Raw genomic sequence first — 5,913 nt, 5'->3', positions numbered from 1 at the left:
TTTAACTTAATTTTAATGTTAGATTTATAATTATTATCAATATCTTAATAACTTTGTTATAAAATAAATAGAAATTAAGTAAAAAAATAAATCATATAACATAAAATAACCTACAACAAGAATACACAAAATTTAAAACATTTTTCTTCACATATGATAATTTAGACCTACCTAAATTTAGTTTCAAAACAATATTAAACTGTTCTTTTTTTCGGTCCGGACATTTTAGTACCGGTCTAGATTCTTTCTATCCAATATTTTGCTCTTAATTATGCTTTTGTTTATTATTCATTCCTAACAATCAAATAAACTTTGTTCGTATTTATTTTTAGCTCTTAAACTATAGTTTTTTACAGACATGTGGAGTTGGTATAACCGTATAAACTATAAATTTATTCAAACCGATAAAATTTTAGATTTAGTTTAATTCATATAATTTTCTAAACTTTATTTTTCAATGTTAGAATTTTGTTTTTTTTCCAATATTTCTATCAATCATTTTACTAAAATTCAATATTTATGGTTTTCACTTGATGTCCGTCATTCTATATAAATTTCAACATTTCAAAATAATAAACAATACATAATTTCGAAGTCTGAATTTTAATTTAACTTGGACACCACAAACAAAAACAACTTATTTGCAACTATGTTTTTTGTTTAAGATACTCATGAATTAAACTTCAAAATACATTAACAAAATACCATTACGATATTAAATTACAAACATCGTTACCAAATTAAAATAAAAGATAAACATCTTTCATTATAAAAAACTGATAATAACAACAAACTTTCGTTTTATTTTCTGATGCTAACCGTAAGTCGGTAACAAAAAAAAAATATCTTGGACATCAAAACATACAAAAATCAATAACGTATCTCTAAAGTACTTTTTTCTTAGATTCTTATTTTAATTTTCTTAGAAATATCCTAATTGAGATAGAGAAACTTTATGCTCAAGCCGTTGACATCATCATGATGAGCCTTTATTTGCTCTCACCACCATAACAACATGAAGTGTTTTAACCAGCATAAAAACAACAGTAGGCTAAACAGTGTATACAACTGCAAGAAAAAAAAAGTTTCATAATCAAGTTGGCTCTAAATAGTACAAGGTATGAATATTTACTTTCTAATCTTGAACTGCACTTCCCTAAATGTCAACATGTCAAGAAAATTTCCTAGAACTAATAAGAAGCATTGGCCAAACCTTGTTGGCATACAAAACAACCAAAACATCTACTTCTGTTTTTAAATGCACAAATTTAAAAACATTTAACGACTTAAACAACTTTACTAAAACAAATTTACACCATCCATCAAAATATATGAATGTCAATTAAAAAAACATCACTTAACAATTATTCATATCAAATTATATAGCATGGAAATATATATGATAAAAGAACCATCCACAAAGATCTATTGAGAACTAAATACATAAGAAAAACGAAAAAATAAGCTACAAATTAATTAACAGATGGAAACAAAAGCACTACTTTTTGTGCAGATTACATTTAACGAAATTTTAATATATGCACAAGATTTATAAAAAATATTTGATTAGGGCCAATAAGAACCATAAATGGCTCAATATGACCTCAATACAACAGTAAAGTTAAATGTGTACGAAAACAATCTGAGATCAGACACACAACACATAAACGTTACATCCTCGTCATCAAATTTTTTGAAGTATAAAACCAAATTGTGAAGAGTAAATAAACCAAGTTATGCTTTAACCTAATAAATCAACACCTGGTACTAATTTTGGGAAAAAGTCAGCTGAAACATACCAATTTCGTTGACCATGTTATGTATGTCGCATGATATGCTCTAAAGATCAACAAAAATACGAAACCAAAGGCATTTGGTGACAAAGAAAATATACAAGATTGCCATTTGTTTTTTCTTGTTCATCAACTGCTTCATCAACTATTTCATCTTCTTCCTCTTCATGAAGATCCTCTTTTGCAATGTCTTCAATGTGTAGACCTAAGGATCATGAGCAAGTTACAGTTACCACACAAAAAATGTTCCAGGTAATGATTACTAAAAACTTTTCGGAAAGTGACAAAATACCCTTATCATCCCCAAATAAAAGATGTCCGAGTTTCTACTTTGCACTTCGCCAAACCTTTATACTTCTATTATATTCCTTCACATCAGAAAAATCCAGATTTCCCTTTTTCAAAATGAACACTTAATTTTATTAGACTCTTAAACTTCTTACTCTCCTAAAAAATTCACAGGGAAAGTTTTTTTTTTTTTTTTTTAAATACACAGAAAGGAAAACAATTCTTAAAGGAATGGCATGCATTATGAAGTAAAGACAGGAAACTCAAAACTTTTGTAGAAAGACAACGACGTTTTTATATCTTGAAGGAGCTCGTGACCTTCTTCATCAAGGCCATAACACTTCCCTACTCCTCTATTAGATAAGTGCATCATAAATCAGAAAGAACGACCATTGATTTACTGAGATAAGATAAAAAAAAAAAATGATTTTACCTCTTCTTTCTTTTCGTCTTCAGAAGCCAAAATAAGGTATGTTTAGTAGTTATGCCTAACAATGATGTTAAAAATCAAGAGTTATAGACAAACCCCCTTAGATATCTATAGTTAATCAAAGAAAACCATGGAGATATACACCATATGGAAGTCACAAAGGCTGATTCCAAAAAGAACAAACAATACAGATCAAAAAGTTAGAAAAAAAAAAATAGATTTTGAGGAATTTTAGAATTTTGAATAGAAACAAAAAAATAGTGTCCAAATCAGCAATTGCTTCATCAAATGCCTGGAAAAAAACGAATAAATTGGAAAAATGGTAATTTTAGAGCAAAGGAAGCCAAAAGATATGCCATTTCAAAAATAATATATACCTAGATCGTGTGTCTCGCTGCGTGTACATCTAGGTCTAGGATTTTTATAGATAGAAACAAAGAGGGCGTGGTGGTGGCTGTGAGCGTTTAAGAGCAAGAGGAGGTGGAGCAGGAAGTGGATTTTGATGGTTAACGGATGTGAAGCATGTGTTGGTGGTTGTTCGGTGATGGTGAAACTCATGTTGACGGAGCGAGAACGGGAAGCGGTGATGGTGCTTCATGGTTGTTCGTGTTGCAGGAGGCTGACTGGTATGGGTAGAGGAGAGGGCGACATGGATTAGGTGTTCTGAGAGAAAGAAAATGAGGCGTCTTTATTTCAAACTAAATACTACGGGTTTATTAAAAATAAAAATTTAATATCAATATTTAAACATTAAATTTAATATTAATATTAATTTTAGAGCTCTCATTAATTATATCATTTATTACATTATAAATATATTATTTCTTTTTCAAGAAAACATTTATTTCTCTCAATTGTAACCGAAATAAGTTATGATATGTGAACAAATCAGAAAATTACATGTGAAAATAAGTAAATTTTAAAAATCTATTAAAATGGCATGTATCCAAATCAATGAGGACATGACATGTAGCAGAAAATAAATTTTATTTATTAGTATAGATTTTGGAATGGAGAGTAATCAGATTGGTTTAGGTAATTTAATATATTCTTTATGTGTGTAAGATGGGTGTGTCATGAGTTGAATGTGTTTCTTCACGCTTAATATATGGTATTGTGTGCTTTAGTGGTAATAAAATTTAAGCATTGAACTTGATTGGTTGATTTCTATTCACATGGATTAACATTTTGGACCATTCAAATTAGATGCAATGGCTTATAATGAAGCTCCTTTTTTAAGACTTATATATATATATATATATATATATATATATATATATATATATATATATATATATATATATATATATATATATATATATATATATATATATATGAATGAGTGCTTCAAATAACAACCACAAAATATTAAGAATAGTAAGAACCCAATTTTATAAGTAAATATATACAAAATACTTATAAAACATGTTAAAATCCGGATTTTTTTTTTTGTATTTTTGGTATGTAAAGGGTGAAATTATAATTTTTGCATTCTAATATTTTAATTCATACATTCATATTTTGACACAAAAATTATACAAAATACAAAATTTAATACAATCCATTCATAGTTTAGTAAACAAAATTCACAATTTAACATAATCATAATATCACTAATTCACTAATTTAGGAAAGTCAGCCCCAAACTCTACCACCACTATCAACTACCACATATCAGCACCATCCATATATGTCAACGTCGTAACCATCATTTCTTTCAAACCAAAATCTGTATATAAAATCATGCATTGTTAGCTTAATAGTATATTCATAATTTAATAAACATATTAATTCACTAATTTAAAGTTTAATGCAACAATTATAAAAACTAATATATTCTTACATATTTACTTTACAAAAAAATACTCACAAGAAAATCAATACAAATATTTATATTTTAACATAAAATTCATAAAAAAAAATCACAATTTAATTTAATCAAATTACAGCTTAATACAATCAATACACAAAATTAACAGCTTAATATATTAAATTCAAAGTTTAATACACAATAACTATATATTCACATCCATATTTTGTACTTAGTAGTTATATTTATACATTCAGATATGTAGACTGGTTTTTCTTTCAAATTTTAATTTATATAATATCCACAATTAAAATTTTACATGGTATTCAAAATTAGAGAAAATAAAATCTATATATAATGCTTCTTTCATCTTATATTTTAGATGAAAAAATAAAATCCATAAAAAAATTAACAGCTTAATATAATTATTTCACAACTTAATACATTTAATTGATAATTTAATACACAAATTCATAGTTTAATAGAATATATTTATAGGTTTAAAATTACATCTAATGATGTTTGGGGGTTGGAGGTTATATTAGATTTTAGTTCACACACTCATGTCAAACATTCATCACAATTCATAACTTAAAAAACATAAATTCACATTATTTGAGAAAACACTAATATAATAAAAAAAACGTTTAAATTCACATTAAAACTTATAAAAATTCATACATATACTGCTTAAAACTTATAAAAAATTCATTTAATCACAACTAAAACTCATAAAAAAATCATACATTCACAAATTAATACTTACAAAAAATCATATATTCACAACTTAGGACTTATAAAAAATCATGCATTTACACCTTAATTTTTTTTTTCTAGTTGAAACAATCATATATGTATAAAGTCCATGCATTAACAACTTAACAATTACTAAAAAAAAAAAAAAAAAAAAAAAAAAAAAAAAAAAAAAAACTTTTTCCAAGCTTAAGAAACAAGTTCAGAAACTTATTCATACTATTCAATGTTTAAAAACATACCTTGTTTTTGGTGAAGTGTTTCATCAAACACCTTCAATGCATCTTATATCCAGAGATTGTTCCCTTGCTTCAGATCCATGAGCATTGATGGTAGGCAACAAAAACGATTGTGCGACATCGGTTGTTGTAGAGGTAGAGTCACATCGATGGTGGTAATATGAGATCTGGATGTCATATTTGTTGGCGGTAATTTCCGTCAGATCTATTGTTCCGGCGAAGCAAATCGGAGAAGTTTTCTTATATTCCATCAAATCTGGATGTCGAAGACCTGGAGATGAACTAGATCTAGACTTCAGAGCAGAGTGTGACGTTTTTCGTTGTTCCAACGAAGCACAATAGCTGATATTAGGTGGTGGTCGGTAGTGATAAGGTCGACTATCAGATCTAAACAAATTGCACCAGATTTGATATGTTTTGTGTTTTAGATAGAGAAAGTGAAGCTGAAACAACTTCTTAAATTCAGGTCTGAAACCAAATGGCGATCGACAATGATGGAGGAAGGTGGTGGTTATCACCGCTTGCCGGAGCTCATAATTCGGAGGAGAAAATCGAAGATCTGAAGTCGAAAATAGCATATCTGAAGACGAAAATTGTAGA

The 5,913-nt window shown here is 27.6% G+C and overlaps 1 long non-coding RNA gene across 5 annotated transcripts; it reads right to left on the bottom strand.

Annotated features, from left to right (window-relative positions):
- Positions 1–740: 740 nt before the first annotated feature.
- Positions 741–3,198, bottom strand: LOC145008384 (uncharacterized). Of its 5 annotated transcripts, XR_013663391.1 has the most exons (5): positions 2,889–3,198; positions 2,515–2,803; positions 2,086–2,188; positions 1,800–1,998; positions 741–1,068 (listed from the first exon to the last, which is right to left on the bottom strand). It is a non-coding gene; the product is annotated as an uncharacterized LOC145008384 (long non-coding RNA). The 5 variants fall into 5 exon arrangements; XR_013663388.1 differs by lacking the exon at positions 741–1,068 and having other exon boundaries at positions 1,549–1,998; XR_013663392.1 differs by lacking the exon at positions 741–1,068 and having other exon boundaries at positions 1,549–1,998; positions 2,086–2,161.
- Between the last annotated feature and the right edge of the window lie 2,715 nt (positions 3,199–5,913).

Source organism: Lactuca saligna, chromosome 8 (assembly GCF_052625555.1).
Source record: "Lactuca saligna cultivar CGN05327 chromosome 8, ASM5262555v1, whole genome shotgun sequence".
Classification (NCBI taxonomy): Eukaryota; Viridiplantae; Streptophyta; class Magnoliopsida; order Asterales; family Asteraceae; genus Lactuca; species Lactuca saligna.
Note: the sequence above shows the minus strand (reverse complement) of the source record. Positions and strands in the feature narration are given on the sequence as shown.